At 37.0% G+C, this 17511-nt stretch overlaps 1 pseudogene; it reads left to right on the forward strand.

The window, feature by feature from the left end:
- Nucleotides 1-9697: 9697 nt before the first annotated feature.
- On the forward strand, nucleotides 9698-11039 carry LOC140532265 (epoxide hydrolase 3 pseudogene; annotated as a pseudogene).
- The last annotated feature ends 6472 nt before the right edge of the window (nucleotides 11040-17511 follow it).

The following is a 17511-nucleotide window of genomic DNA, read 5'->3' on the forward strand; positions in this document are numbered from 1 at the left end:
TGACAAATGTGAAAAAAAATTTAAAATAAAGTTAAAATTTAAAAAATTTAAAAAAATCAAATGGCAAGTATGAGGAATTTAGAGAAGCATGGTCAAGCTAATGTGAATTAATAGAGTAAAGTAAGCAAAACCAGAAAAATAATACATACATTTACAATGATGTAAAATGGAAAGAATAATTAAATAAAACACAATTCTAGATCATCTAAGTGACTGAGTTTGAGCCCAGAAATAGTTAAGAAAATATACATTCTTCTCTTTATTCTAGAGGAGGTATGTGTAATATTCCTTATACTGACAGATATGGTTAATTTTGCAACTTTTTTTTCCTTTTTCTTTTTTGATCTTTGCTAAATGGACTCACTAGAAGAAAGGGGAATATATTCAGAAATAAATGTGATGTAAAAAAAAAACATTGATAATTTTCGACATAATATAGGAGACTCAGAGAAGTAGAAGAAAGACCAGGAGAGAGCAGTTTCATGAAAATGTAGAAAGCAGAGAGTTACAGGTAGAGAGAGTGATTAACCATGTCAAAGACTGCAAAGAGGTCAAGAAAGATTTGGATTGAGGTTAAATAATTAGATTTGGAAATAAAGAGATCTTCATTAAATTTAGAAAGGGCAGTTTCAGTTAAGTGATAAGTCTGTAGTACAGATTACAAAATGTTTAGAAATGCGTGAGAGGAGACATGGAAATACTGAATGTGGAAGAGCTTTTTTAAAGGACTTCGGCTGATAAGCAGAGGAGAGTTAGAGGACAATAGGTAGCTGGCAGGGATCTAACAGATCTACATGTTTTATCAAGGTGTTTTTATACTATACAGAAGCTTTTAAAAAGGGAATATTAATTTCAAAAGGCATAATTACAAGCATATAAGCACTCCCTCAACAGTGGAAAATACAATGCACCCCCTGCCTTCTTTGCATCACTTCACTCTCTAAGAAGTGAAAGGAGATTAGATTCATCTTTTAACTTTGTTTCCATAGAGCACAGTACCAATTTCAATCGCAAAACCCACCTTAGGCTCAAGTCCCAGGTCTCTGACTATACCACTCCACCTGCAGTTCCAGTTCTGAGGTCACGATGGCTAGAAATTAGAGTCTGTAGGTATCATCTCTGGCACTGAAACTAAAGAAAAATAACACAGAACGGAAACACCACCAGGGCCATTTCATGGAGCTGGGGTAAAAGTGAGGGGGACTTTCCCCTCTTATCAGGTCAGTTCATGTCATCTGGGGGTCCCAAAGCACAGCTGGGAAGATGGGGTAAAAAGGGAATGCCTAGGTCTTACTACTTTTAAAGACTAGGCAGCCAATCAAAGGAGCTACCCCCACCCACATGGTAGGGGATATAGAGGATTTTGTGTTAGCTAAACTGAGCATTCTCATTAGACCAACTGGGTTACATTTCTTTTCAGAAAGGAAAAAACATAGGTATGTTAGTAGACAGCGGGAAGGGAGGCAAGAAATAGGTAGAGATTTAAGAAAAGGGAGAAATAGGAATGATTATAAACCAATCAGCTAGAGAAGATGAAAAGAATAGGATTGAGGGTTTATGGAGCCTGGTTACTCTTGACAAAGTAATAATATTCATCAGAGATGGAAGTGAAGTAGGAGATAGTAATGGAAAATATCGGACAAAGATGAGAAGGATGGGAAGAGGGGGGATTCTTGGTAAATGGCCTCATTTTTTAAGCAAACATGCAGCATAATTCTCCGGAGAAAAGATGGGGAAGAGATTGGATTTGTAGATTTGGTAAAAGATGAAATGGTCACAATAGCTGCTGTGTGGAGTGGAATAGTTAATTGATTAAGGAAGTATAAAATTATCACCTTACTGGGTGAAAGCTCAGTTGAAATCATGCATATAAATTTGAAGTGGATGGAACAAGGACAGTTTCATAATTTTCTCTGGTTGTGCTTAGCAGATGAATTACATGAATGGTATAGTAAAGCACATGAATGAGAGGAGAAACCAAGGCTACTTTTTGGCAAGATATGATCAGTGATAAGACAAGGGGGGACAATGGATTCCAGTATATCTGATATTATAAAATTGAGCTTTTTTTCACCAAATGATTATTTGGAAGAAAATGGAAGAAAGTACGGCCAGTGCAAGTGTAGTGACCTGGGAAAGAATTGAAGGATAGAGTGAATGGAGGTCATGGTAAATAAGAAGAAGAAAGTAAAGATTTAGAAATCCTTAGAAGGAAAAGTAAACAATAGAATGATAAAAGATTGTTCTCATAATAAATTAGAAAGGACTATTATTAGATAAATGAATTTCACAGTTCATAAATACAGAAGCAGAATGGTCAGGTAATGACAAAATCAAGGCTTTCTCCATCTCTGTGTGTAGCTGAGGTAGAGAAGTAGGTGATTGAAAGTGCTATATTTGAGGGAGCATAATATATATATATATATATATGTTGAAGTCCTCTGGTAGAAGGGAAGGAGTTGGGAAGGAGAGTAAATGAAAGAGGCAGCCATTAAACTCATTCAGAAAGACAAGATAGCATCTTGGGATTTGGTAGAAAACAGCTGCCAGAATCTTTATTGGATGATTGACTGAACCTCAGTAGAGAAGAGGTTACTGAGAGATGGTGGTAGAATGAGATCTCCAAGTGACAATGAGGAAGCAAAAAGTTGTTCAACTCCTTTTTCATGACTAGACTGAGGAATATGAGTGAAAATGAAAATAGTATTGGAAAAGATGGCCAAGAATGCCATGTCATTGGGAAGCATGCACATTTCAATGAGTTCCAAAAGATAGGAGTGAGAAAAGAAAAGTTTTATGAAGAAAGGAAGTTTGATATCTAAGGATCAGGAGTTTGTAGAAAGCACAGTGAAAGAGATGACCATATTTGTAACAGGAAATTGAAGGATAGAGTTGAGATGAAAGAAAATAAGCGAATTGGCATTTGGAATGGAAAACAAGGTTGGGACACTGGCACCTGGGAGTTCAGAATCATGTAGATTCAGAAAATATAAGGTGGTGGGAGCATGCTGTGAGTCTACCGAAGTAACACTGGCTGCAGAGACACCTGTTTAGAAAGAAAGGCATTTCTAGCCTCATTCCCATCACCATAGTCCAAGTCTAAAATTTCCATTACACAACTTCATTGTTTTCTTCCTTTTCTCCTTCATTCTGAATACTGTTACCAGATTAACTTTCCTGAAAAGAACAGTCATTATATCACAGTCCTATACAAAAACCTTGAATAATACACTGCAAGCTCCATAATTGGCATTCACGTCCCTTCAATAATAATATAATAATTAAAAAGTCTGAGAAATTAAGTGATTTACCTTACTAAAATCAAACAACTAGTAAGTGATGGAGTGAACCCAGTACTTCAGAGATTTCCACTGGTGTACTGGAACTACCTCATACTGGCTCACGGAGGCAACTAATAAACTTTCACCGTGAACATTTATACCTCACAAATGTTCAAACACTATAATTTAGGGTTTGATTTATTGCTGCTCTCTAGATTTAAAAATAAAGATGAAGAAAACGTTAATAAAGCAAGCTAAACTAAAAAGTCTGTGATGTGTACAATTTTGGAGAGTTGGTCATTAAATATTTACCAGCACATTCTTGTTTGTTTGTTTTTCCTAGTTGCAAATTACTCATTACCCTTGATCAAATACCCTAAGATAAGTTGCACTGGAAAATGTAGTATTGCTGACACATGAATTCCTGGCTTCAAATCTTGAGATGATCTCAGAATTGGAAGTAGCAATGACAGTATATAGTAAAGGACCAAAAACAAAAACAAAAACAAAAAAACCCAGTTGAATTGAATATACCACCATTGAGTTTCTTAGGGTGTTACAATTGAAATAACGCTGGATTTGGAACCTGAGGTCTCAAGTTCAAAACTTGACTCTGACACTCATCACCTGCATGAGTTTGGGTAAGTCATTTACCTCTCTGGCTTCAATTTTCTCAACTGTTAAATGAGAGGTTTGGACTAGAAGACCTTGAAGGTTTCTTCCATTTCTAAATCTGTGGTCCTCTGATCATTAGATTTAATATGCTTTTGCGGAATTTCATAATTGAAAAGGGTCTTGGTAGTCGTTAAGACTTCTCTCTCCAATGCAAATACATAAAACAACTGAAAAAGATTCATGATGAAAAATGCCATCCACATCCAGACAAAGAAACATGGACTCTGAATGCAGGTCAAAGCATACTATTTGCTCTTTGTTTAGTTTAATTTAGTTTTTTTCTTTCTTTCTTTTGGTTCCTCCTATTCATTCTAATTCTTCTATACAACATGACTAATATGGAAATACGTTTAATAAGAATGTATCTGTAGAGCCTATATCAGACTGCATGCAGTCTTGGGGAGGAGGAAGGGAGAGAGGGAGAGACAATTTAAAACTTATGGAAGTGAATGTTGAAAACTAAGAATAAATAAATTTAATTTTAAAAAAGACTCTATAAAATAACCAGCAAGTGCTCCTCCAGCTTTTCCTTACAGGCCTACAAGGAGGGAAAACTCACTATTTCTCAATTTTTCACATTCCATTTTGGGACAACTGTTAGAATGTTTTACTCACTTTAAGTCTCAATTTGTCTTGTTGCAGTTTCCACATGTTACTCCTCTTTCTTCCCCCAGTGGGCCAAGTAGAACAGATCTACTTCCTAAAATATTTGTACATCAAATCCTTGAAGACGACTTATACCTCCTTCCCCCTCTAGTCATTTCTTCTCCAAGCTAAGTATCTCCATTTTCTTTCATTCCTCCTTATGGAAAAAAAAATGCTCAAGATCTTTCACCATCCTAGTCACCCTTCTCTTGACATTCTACTATGTCACACTCAGGTCTGAATTAATCACTTGTTATATCATCTGATAAGGTCAGAGTATGCAAGTATACAACAAAACTATATTATCTGTATATTCCTGGAAGTTATGTCTACCAATGGAGCCCAAGATCCCATTAGTTTTCTTAGCTGTTATATCCCATAGTTGAGTGACACTTGTGCTGGAAGCCAACCAAAACAACCAGATTCTTTTTTGTTTTTTCTCCACACACTTGGGTCTGTCTTTATTTCTTAGAAAAAGTCCAAAGCATATACATATTATACACAGCAATGTTGCTACCTACCTTACCATGCATACCTGTCCAGAGTTAGGCTGCCAACTGGCCAGCATTTGATCAACTTGACTTAAATTTTATCACAGAAGCTTGTTGCTATCAACAAAGATGGATATTTACTATTTGGAAAATGCTACCATGGAACTCTGAATGCTGAACCATAATTTTCTCATTTTCTTTTTTCTTTTTTAAAATGTGCCCAACATGGAACTATGTCTTTCATGACTTCACAAGTAGAAATGACATCATATCACTTGCCTTCTCAGTGGGTGTGAAAGGGGGTGGGAGGAGAGCAGAGTGGAATTCAAAATTCAAAAGGAAAAGAATGTTAAAAAATAATAAAATAAAAGAGTTTTAAAGCGTAAAATAAAAATGGAATATGCTATCATGTGAATTGATAGAAAATGTTAATGTTGTGATAACAGCAGAGTTCTCCCTGATGTATCAGGTTGTTTTCAGTTTTAGATTGTGATCATCATAGACTCGACATATTTTCAAGCCACACCTCTAAAATGTGCTCTAAGATGCACTTCTGTTGAGACTCTGATCTAAGTACAACTATACAAGTTAAAAATGTTAAGTTTATTTTTGAACTCATGTCAGACATTTTTTTTTATTGCTCTTAAATTATGCCTTACTCTATGCAGCCTGATATTTTAACCTATCAAAATCCTGTTGGATCGCGGCTTTCTCATCTAAAGGATTAGCTGCCTCTCTTAGATTTGTGTCATCCTCAAATATAGTACTTTATCCAAACCACAGATAAGGTTAAATAGCATAGGGTCAAACCCAGATCTCTCACATTCCCAATTTGCAAATTGGCATCAATTCATGATTCCTAGTCTATGTATCCAGACATTAAACAAGTACTAAATTTATCTAACTATATTATCATCTCCAGAGATGTTAAACATGTATACTCCTACAAAATTCCACAGTGCAGCCCAAACCAGATTAAAATTTAATTGGGAAATATTTAACAAAATAAATAAAAATCCAGTGTCACATAGATAATGTAAATTTGTGGTTTTCTAATTCAATATGCTACCGCATTGATCGGTTTCTCTTTGAGTTTCACACCACACTGATCTAACCCACCACCCTCCATCCTTCCCTCAAGAAGAGCATGAGGGACTTATATCAAATGCTTTTCTTAAATCCACCTAAACTGTAGGTGATATATTGATATATTTACTTTTTAGATTATTGCCTACATAAACCAGGCCTCAATTAAATTTCAATTTCTGTTTTTTATCTTCATTCTAATTGCTAATGATTTTCTCTATTTACTTTTAAAGATTTTCCCCTTATGCTCTATTTTCTTTCAATAAATGACCCTACATCTATGTATGTCAACATGGATCTGATTCTTAGCCATCTGCCTGTCTGTGTTCGTCCTTCATTTTCAAAGAAGACCGTGACATCAGAGAAATTTACAACATGACTTCCACTTTGTTTTGAGTGAAGGAGGGCTGTACAAGGTCACCAACCTCACTTTCCCCTCCTGAGACCATCTGGATCCAATGACCAGATATTCATCAGGATGACTGGAGAAGGTCCAGGATGCAGTGAGAGACCTTGGTTTATTCAGGTCCTCACTTAGAGTGAGGCAACCCCTATTCAGTGAATAGACCTCTTTAAGAAGTAACCAGGGAATGACCCTTTAATGAACAAAAGGAAAAAACAAGTAAAACAATCTGGGAGAAAAAAGAGCCACCGTTAACTATTGATAATCACTCTGAAGCCAGAGGGTCCTGAAAAGAGCCATTAAGTGAAATTTGAGCAGGAACCGATTAGTGCCTAACAAAAGTACAAGTGGAGGATATGAGAAAACAATGGAATTTTATTATATGGGTACTGGAGATAATAAATCATAATAAATTAAATCGATAAGATAACTAATAAAGGTAAAATAAATTAATGTCAAAAGTCTTTGAAATAAAATACAAGTTATATTTAAAAAGAAAATTTAATGAAGCATATAATGGGCACCATTTATTAGGCTTCATTTAATCAATAATTGATTCATTAAATAAGCATCTTTTATGCATCTACAATATCCAAGGCACTGTGCTTAAAATTATGATGTCAGTTGAAGGGTAATGAAGATGAAATATCACTGAAAATGACAAAAGTTCCTAAAGTGACAATTAAATCTGTTATTTAAATCTACATGTGAATAAAATATAAGTATTTCACCATACAATAGCCATGAGGAAGAAACATATCAATTCCAAAAGAAACAGTTTTGCCAGAATTCATTTTCCATTTATCATAATTAGCAACAGAGGAATCATCGCGTTCATAGAGCAATGTCTCTATATTTAATGAGCTACAAGAATATATGGAAATGACAGTAAAGAAGGTAAAGATAGGAAGAATATCTTAATTTATCTCAATAATAAAACATTTTAAATGTTTAATATGTACTCTAGTAGGGAGAGAAAGTGAGTTCACCTAATATCAATTGGGTTAGAATAGAGTTCCTTAAGAAGTAGCATGAAAATTATTTTCCCTATGTTTTTAAAAAATTAGAATATTAGCCCTTATCCCATTTTGGGGTATTTTTCTTGTTCTCCATGATTCCTTAAATTGTCAGTCAGTCAAATATTTAATAAGTGCCTACTATGTTCTAGGCATTATGCTTACCACTTCATTCTGTCATTTGTCAGTCATGTCCATTTGTGATCCCATTTGGGGTTTTCTTGCAAAGATAATGGAATGTTTTGCCATTTCTTTCTCCAGCTCATTTCACAGATGAAGAAACTGAATTAAATACCCTTAAGTGACTTGCCGAGGGTGACACATCTAGTAGGTGTCTGAGATCAGATTTGAACTCAGGAACATGAGTCTTCCTGATTTCAGGTCTAGTACTCTAACCACTCTGCCCCCTAGTTGCTTAGCAATGGAGATACAAATACAAAAAGAATAACACAGATTTAGCAATCCTGTCTAGCCATTCTTTTAATACACAATGATGTAGTACCTGATCCAAATAACTTAAATTCATGGAGGGCAGTCAAGTGTTTTCTTTTTATCCATTTTCTGATCTCTAAAATCAGCAGACATTCATTGTCCAGTTCTTTCCAATCAAAAGGTTGTTTACTTTGGTAGCAAAAAGAGAAATAATATTAAGAACTCAATAACTATCTTCTCTCTGTTGTCTTTCACCATAGGCCTGTCCTTTCTTTAATCTTTATCATCATTGTCTCATTATCATCATCATCATAGATGATACTCACACATACATATATCGTTCCAGGTTTGCAAAGGGTTTTACATATCTTATCTCATTTGATTAATTCAATCACTCTATGAAGTAAATGCTTTGTCGTTCCCATTTTAAAGAGGAAGAAATGAAATACAGAGAGCTTAAATAACTTGCCCAGAGTCACACAACTATAACTGTCTGAGTCTCTGAGGTCATATTTGAACCCAGATCTTTCTAATTCTAGGTTCAGCACTCTTCCATCGACCGGACTGCCTAGCCCATTCCCTCTTTGTTCCATAGATTTCCTCATAGCTGTGTCTTCTGAACGTACCATCCTGTTCTCTCTTCCACTGTCTAACACCTTTTCCCCTTTACCTCTTATATTCCTTTTAATAAGCTATACTCATCCAGAGTTAAATATCAATAATGGCTCTCATTTTACCAACTCTCAATGATAATTCTAAAGGCAAATAAACCTCCTTGCATTATGATATCCAGCTTATCTACTTTATTGCCTAATCTTTCTGGATCTGTATATAGCCATTTGAGGCTGTGGGTTTTAGCATTGGTATCTTTTGAAGATTTGTATCTCCTGGGAGTATCTGGGTCTCTACACAACTATTTTTTTTTTTTTGCCTTATAATATCTCTCTGTAGTATCTAGTTTGGTGGTCATATGGAAGCAGTTTTCTCTTTAATACATCTATTTTGTTTTCAAGTTCTTTCAATTATCTCAGAAAATACAAAACAAATATGTTCTTGCCAGACTTTGTTAAGTACATTCAGTCCCTGGACAGGAACTTGTCATTCTAACCTTTGAAGTCAGGGTTCACATATCAAATCCCTAAGACAAGACCTTCTCAGTCACTTGTTCCCTTTCCAATTTTTTTTTTAGTCTGGATCCCTTGGCTTCAGTGTGTAGCAGTGATGAAAATATGACCTATATCTCTGTGGTCTTCATTTTTAAAAATACTTTTAATCTTTGACAATGCTTGATAGATTTATTTTGACAGTATAATTTGTGCTTATACTATATGAATCACCAGATTTGGGTAGTATTCATCTGTCTTGACAAGTCTTGGAGAGAGGGAGGAGGTCAGTTATTTCCTCAACAAATGCTTAGAGAAAGATAACAAATAGCTACATCAGTTCTCTTCATTGGCTGCCAACAAACACACAAGATGTAGCTACCATGAAGTCACATCATTTGGTAGTGGTAAATATTCCTACCCAAAGATCTTTGAGGTAAAAGGAGTCATTTAGCATGCATAGTCCAGTTGGCCCAATTAACTCCTACTATATTAGTGTAACAAGAAATATATTTGACAGTTCCTTTGGGCAGAGCAGACTGAAGCTTCTGGGCCCAAGGCCACCATGCCCGATTTCCTGATGTTGACACTGCTGGCACCCTCAAGGGTTACGCTGCGGCTGATTGGGTTCTTCATGTGGATGCTGGTGTACTGGGGCACATGCTTGCTACTCTTATGTATTTAGTGAAGGCCCTGGGCCACGTGCTGTGGCACCTGGAGTAAGGCTACTACAGCCAGTCCCAATGTAAGGTGCTATCGTGCCTTCAAGACCCCTGCTTTGGACAGCACCATTTCCTTCACCTCAAGACCTCTGGCCTGCATCTGTATTTTATCTCCAGGGGCCAAGGGTCACTGATGCTGCTCCACCATGGCTTCTCTCAGATCTAGTTGTCCTAGAGGCACCAGCTTATGGAGTTCTATCATGATTTCCATGTGGTAGCACTGGACTTGAGGGGCTAAGGGAGCTCAGATTCACCTACCAACCTGAACAGCTACACCATTGATGCCCTGACAACAGACATCAAAGATGCTATTGAGGCCCTAGATTATTACTCCAAATGTATCCTGGTGGCCCATGACTGGGATGGAAACTTGGCCTGGATTTTCTCCATCTACTAATCAAGTTTGGTAGAGTAGCTGATAGTGATGAGTGCTGCCCCTATGTTTGTTTACAAAGAGTATACCATGTACCATCCCAGCCAACTCTTTCACTCTAGTTATGTGTTCCTGTTTCAGCTACCCTGGTTGCTTGAGAAGCTACTTTTTGTCTCTGATTTTCAGATCCTAAAGGATACCATGACCCATCCTATAACCAAAATCCGTGGCCTTACAGATGATGCACTAGAGGTCTTCCTGTTCAGTTTCACCCAAAATCAAGCCCTTGTTGGTCTCCTCAGATACTACTGCAATCTTTTCAGTTACATTCTGCTACGGCATCAGGAACTGACAACACCAATGTTGTTATGAGGGGGAGAAAGACCCATACCTGGAGAGTTGAACTTGTAAATAATATTAGCAGACACTTTGTGCCAGGTCACCTGCTGTCCTACATCCTGCCTGATGCTGGCCACTGGATCCCCAAGACACAACCAGAGCAGATGCACCAGTACATGTGGGTTTTTGTAAGAGGTTCCTGGTGTATTCATGACTCTTCCTTCAGATATGAACATTCTGGTTTTCTGCTCCCTCCCAGGTCCGCTCAGGACAAGGCAAGAAATGGAGCAATACTTGAAATAAGTCTACTTCTGAGTGGAATGTGGAAGCATCCTCCATCTCTAACTCCTATGGTTTATGCTCCTTTCCACAGTTTTCCAGAGATGCCCAACCTAATCATTCCCACCCCCAATCATTACATTGTCCTTCTCTGTTCCCTCAGTTCCAGGTTGGCCCCAGTTGAGCCCTTATAAAATTCCTGAAGCCCTTTTCTCATTGCTACAGAGAAAGGATCCCCTGTGGAAAGAAAAGGGCCACTGTAGCTGGGATTTGTGCATAGAAATAAATCTCCCATGCCCTGCAAAAAAAGAAATATATTTATTCCTAATCTAAAAAGTGAGATAATACCCAGAATATTTGATACATTGATTGACCCAAGTATTTGAAACAGAAGAAGAAAAATTGGACTTTTGTAATGCTAATGAGATTAAAGATCTTCCCCACCCCTTAATAGGCCTGTCCATGAAGGAGAGTTTGATTAGGGGAAATTTGTAGGAAGCCTACACCTTTTATCTATGAGGCACAGGTTCTCAAGGGTTGTGATACCCTCTGGCTCTGAAAAGTATAGATATGCTCTGAGGTGAGATTTTGTTTTGGGGCTTGCTTATTGGAAGTGTTTGTTTGGCCAGACAAGACTCTGGGTAGCCATCAAGGACCTTTGAAAACCCAGATGTCGGTGCTACTCTCTGTGGTAACTGCCCATGTATGATCAGACAGTTATCTCTCTGTTGATCCTGATATGTGTATTGTTTTCTGTCCAGCAGTTGGAAGCCCTGTCCGCTGATTTTGATTCCTCTGTATTTTCTCTGAAGTTCAGGGTGCTGACTTTGTCCCCTGAACTAAGTGAATGATATATATGCTTGATTAAAGTGATGGTTGACCCCTCAAAATCTTCTTTCCTTTTAGAAAAACAGTTCTAAGAACCTGTACAACATGATCTCCTGTATATGTCGGAGTCCTTGCTTTTAAAACTTCCTTAGCAGTAGGAGTGGTGTTCTAATAGAACATGTAATGGAGTAGGAGCCAAGGAACATGGATTCCAGCTCTGTTGTGTTTTTTTTCTCTACAAATTAGCTTCACAATCTTGAGTAAGGCATTTACCCTCTTAGACCTCAGTTTCCTTTTCTTCAAAATGAGAGGTTTGAACTAAATCTCTAAAGGCCTATCCAGCTCAAAAGTTCCCCAAGTTCATGTTAGTAAAAGCAAGTTCATATTAAAACTCCAAATTGAGTGGAAAAGAAAAAGAGGTTGTAAATAATACATTTTCATGCCTTGGCTTAAAGCACTTATGAGATTTACCAATGAAGATGCCTCTGCCTAAGGTACTATAAATGAGATTTAAGTTGCATTAATATGGCTCTGTAAGACTGAGTGAGCATGTGTCATCATTATGGAAAATGGCATTTGTTATTAACAAGTGGAAATCTTATTAATCACTGTCTTGTTTGACTCTTCTATTATTTTCAGATAAATTCAGACAACAATTATTTTATCCAAAGGCCTATGTCTATTAAGATGAAATAATTATGTCTGAAAACAATACATTTTCCAATTTATCCTCTTTTATTCGTATTTCATACAACGATGATAACATAATGCCCTAGGTTTAACATGAGAGTGGTTAAATTACTAATAATATTTTAAGTAAGTCTCTACTCCTTCTATTCATCTGAAATTTTCCTACTTTCTGTCTCAATTCAGAATTTTTAGTAAGAGAAACAATATATTAGATAACAGCCAAGCTAGATTAATTTGAAGAAATATTCTTTTGACTTCCCCAGTATACATAAATCCCTTGTTAGGTCCTGGTGGGGATTGTTCCCATCTCCCTCCTTCCAGATCTCCTGATGCTTTTCTCTTAAGCTCATTTTGCTAACTTCAGCTCTTCTTTGATTGTTGGCATTGCCCTTAATGATAGTTACTAGGGTCAATCTCTCTATTTCTAAATCAAATGCCAAACTCACCACTCTAGGACCTCAGCTGCGTAGAGTCTGTGGGATCCAATTAATGGCACAGCTGCATTTCTCTTTCATTCACAGCTCGAAACATTCAATTCCCTCCATCTTGCTAAACTCTAATCTCCTTTCTTTGAGATTTTAAAGCTTTCTCTTCTTCTAGGAATTTAGTGCCCTCTGCCCTTTTGGTTAGCTCTTAAAAATTAGTCATTAGGGTATAGCTCACTATTTCTCAGACACAAACGGCATGCAGCATTTTGAAGCACCAAAGCACTCAGGCTAAGCTAATAATGAAACAGTGAGTGGAGAAAATAAGGTTAATATATATACACACATACATATACACATATATACACACATACACATGCATGCATCCATGTGTGTATATGTCTGTATATATACATATGTGTGTATACATACATATGTGTATATACATGCATGTATTTGTGTGTGTATATTGGTTCTGGATTCTATTTGAGAATTGAGAAGTGTTGTACTGTATCCTTGCCTTAGCTATTATCTTACAATGTACAGAAAAAGGAGGACTTTTTTGGCTCCTCTTTGTCCATGTCTGGCATATTTTAATGAGCCTTGCTTTTCTTGGTAACATTAATATGGAGGATGATTTATCACATGTTGTAAAATGTCTGCTTAATTGATGCCAACTTCTACCCAGTCTTGCGCTGAAGGTTCCTGGTTATTTTCCTTCCACTCATCCAGATACTGGTGCTGTGTTATATTAGACTCTAATGACATAGGGTATCATGTGTGCTGGAATGTTGGCTAGTGGAAAGCCTCCTGGATTTGGAGTAAAAAAATCTGTGCTTGATTCCCTCCTCAAAGATATGGGACGAGAGGCAACTCACTTTTCCTTTCTGAGTTTTCACTTCCTTCTCTTTAAAAGGGAAGTGATAATATTTACATCCTTTACTTCAAAATGTTCATACAAGGAAATGGCTTAGTAAACAACATTCGGTATTAGCAAACACTAAAAGGTTAACTCATATCTAGCCCTCCTGAAACATAAATGCATGTTAAGGACATTTGAATGGGAACGCATTGTGTAAAAAGCTTTATTCTAATTAGATGGCTATTGTGTCATATGACTGTAGATTTTGATAATTAAAGGAAGTGTTTTAGCACAGGAGTCTACACATTCTAGTCACTGTGGCATCAACATTATCATCACAGTACACAGTCCTTGAGATCAGCTAGAAAAGAAGAAAGAGGAAGAGGAAGGTGCTCTCTGTTGGTTTATAGGGTCCCCATCCAAGCATTGCCTATATCATGGAAATCTCAGTTTCAGTCCCTATTAACTTATGTCTGGTCATCAATTACTACTGTGATGTAGGTACTCTATTTAGGCTTTCTTTACAGATGGGGAAAGGGAATCTCAGAGGTTGGATGACTTGCCCAGGATAACACAGTTGATATGGGATTCAAGCAAGATCTTCCTGACTCCAAGTCCAAAGCTCTATCCACCACACCACCCTACTGCTCAAAGGATGGGAAAGGACAGGGCAGGATTTATTCTTCCCCATTATCTGAATAAACACAGATTTGGTTACTTCTTCTCTGGATTCTTTCCAGGTTCCAGAGATTCTTCAGTAAAACAAAAGAAAGAAAAGAAACAACCAAAACAATAAAAAGTCTCACTTTTTGGAACCCCACTTGGCCCTTTCTAGGACATGGTTTCTCCCTAAGTGAGACCAGTAACTTCAACAAGCTCTCTGCCCAACTACTTCAGTTCTGGCTAGAGGGCAATGGTCCATGAAAATCACAGAATCTTAGATGGAGAAAGTAGAAGTTATCATATAACTCAATCCCCTTATATTACAGATGTAGAAACTTCAGCCCAAGAAATAAAGTGATTCACTAAAAATTAATGTAGAGAGTTAGTGGAATAATTGGGATTATGATTCAGATTTCCAGACCATTGTTTTTCCCTTTACCATTCTGACTCCGCCTTAACCTTGAGATAGTGCTCTAATTATAGAAAGTAATATTTAACAGGAGACAGACAGAGACAGAGAGAGAGAGACAGAGAGAGAGACAGAGAGAGAAAGAGAGATGGAGAATATTGACTTGTGGTGGATATATGACTGTGTATATGTCTGCATGTTTTATGCACACACATATACATTCATGTATATATACATGTGTTTATATGTATATATGCACATATTGATAGCTTTGTAATAAACATTTGTGTGCATGTATCTGCATGTGTGTTTACATACATACACTCATGTACATATGTATTTGTGCATATGTGCATTTGTGTATGAATAGTGTGTGGTGTGTGAAAGAGAGAGAGAGAGAGAGAGAGAAGATAGAGTGCCAGGTCTGGAGTCAAGAAGACCTGACTTGAAATCCCATTTCAGACACTTACTGTGTGACACTAAACACAATTTGCCTCAGTTTCCTCATCTATAAAACAAGCTGGAGAAGGAAATGGCAAACCACCCCAGTATCTTTGCCAATAAAACCCCCAAAAATGGTCAGGAAGAGTCAGACAAGACTGAGAACGATTAAACAACAAGTGCCTATAACTCTCAGTCTGCCCTACCCCACAATCTTACTGCCTTCCTCCACTCAACTCTCTGCCTACATCTTTACTTCTGTTATTTCTGGAGAGTTTTCCCTGACTTACCTAGAAAGTAAGTCTCCTAAAGTCTTTACTCTCCTAAAACTTCGAAATCATAAAAGCTTTGCTATAGCCCTTTGCAAAGACACAAAGCTGGGGATGAAGCTCCGCTCTGCTAATGCCTGACTTATTTTTTTCTCTTGAAATTGTTTAACAAGAAATGTGACTTCTCCCTGACATGTCTGTCATTCCTTATGTGAAGCCCAGTTATAAAGCAAATGTGTAAATAAGCATATAGACAAAATACAACAGTCCAAGAGTGTAATAAATGACAGCTACCTAATAGTGTATGCTACCAAAAGAACATTAATGGATCCTCCTATTTCTGAAATCGGTTCTCCCCCACACCAGCCCCTCCAGGCCCCCTACCACGGTTGCTAGAAGACTAAGGAGACAATCACTGAACCATTTAACTAGAGATTTAAGCATTGCTTTAGCAGGACTAGAAATTTCAATTTCAGGTCACTGGCTTGCCAACTAAAGGACTATGTCACAGATGCTCTGAATCATTGAATCTCAGAGTTGCCTGTGATCTAAGCAGTGACCAAGCCCTTTTTTTTTTTTTTTTTAACTTTGGGCACCAACAATCCAGGATGGTAGCAGAAACACAAAGAATAGTGGGAACAGTCTTGTTCAGAGGGTGGGGGAATTCCTGGCCAGAGGGCACTAATCTCTGAAAAGAACAAGTGTGCTATGCTGGATGTCAGTGCCCTGGGGCAAAGCACCATTCCACACTAGCTGTAGGTCTGATTGGAAGGGACATTCTTCTGGACCATTTGGCCCAACATACCTGATCAAGAATCTTCTAAGTAACTAACATGCCTTATAAGGATAATCTAGTATTTAGAGTGGCTGGACCTGGAGTCAGAAAAACTTGAGTTCAACTCCAACCTCAGATATGTATTACCTGTGTAACCCTGGACAAGTCACTTAAAAAACAAAAAAACAACAAAACTCAATTTTCTTAGCTGTAACATTGGGGCTAGCAATAGGTTCTTGTGAGGATCAAATGAAATGAAATTTTTAAAGTGTTATGCAAACTTTAAAGTGCCATACAAATGTGAAATATTATTATTTTTTGAAGACATCCAGTGATGAAAAACTTCCCAAGGAGTAAATACGACAGCTCTTTATGTATAAAAGTTATTATTCACAAAACTGCAGCTCTACAAAAACCACTTTTTGTTTCCATTTCCTGATAGGACTCATGCTGTTGAGGTTTTGTGTTTTGTTTTGTTTTCCTGAGCTATCTTAGAAGCCTAGATAAAGCAGTCATTGAGTTGGATGTTGGCAAAACAGGTAAAGGGTAAGAAAATACTTAATGCCACAAAACTTTTCTTGATAAACCTCATTTTAAAAATGACTGTAGTCTATCACTGAAGGAACCCCAAAGGAACCCCAAAACTTCCTAACTGGAAGTCAAAAAGGCTTAGCACTCTTCTTTCTCATCAACAGCATTTCCTAACGTAACTTAATGTGTCATCATTAGGGCCTCGGTGGCACTAGCGATTTCTTTTAAAATAACAGAGAGAAAATGCATTGTGCTTTTCAGGTTAGAGAATAAATATGTAAATTGACTCAACATAAAATTACAGAGCTGCTTCTTCATGCCCAGGAACTTTGGGTAGAGCTGTGACAGTGTTTCTATCTTCCTATCCATCAGTAAACATTTATTAAGAGCCTACCATGTGCCAAGCACTGTGCTAAGCAAAAGAGACACAAAAATAGAGACACACAAAAAAAATCCAGTATGTATATGTATGTATATAGAAATATGGACACACATATACATATATATGCACACGCATATACATATATTTCTATACACAAACTGTCTTTATATATACATTTATACTCAAACAGTCCTGTATCTACACCACAAGTTGATTTTATCTACAACATACACACACATATATGTATGCATATATGTATGATAAGGAGCATATATGCATATATAGACACATACTTGGTGGGGGGGGAGAGATGATAGATTCAGGAAAGAGATTATAAGAAACTGTAATTTGTTAGGTACAATTTGTTTTTTCAGAACTATATATTTTCAGT

This window comes from Notamacropus eugenii, chromosome 3 (assembly GCF_028372415.1).
Source record: "Notamacropus eugenii isolate mMacEug1 chromosome 3, mMacEug1.pri_v2, whole genome shotgun sequence".
Lineage (NCBI taxonomy): Eukaryota > Metazoa > Chordata > Mammalia > Diprotodontia > Macropodidae > Notamacropus > Notamacropus eugenii.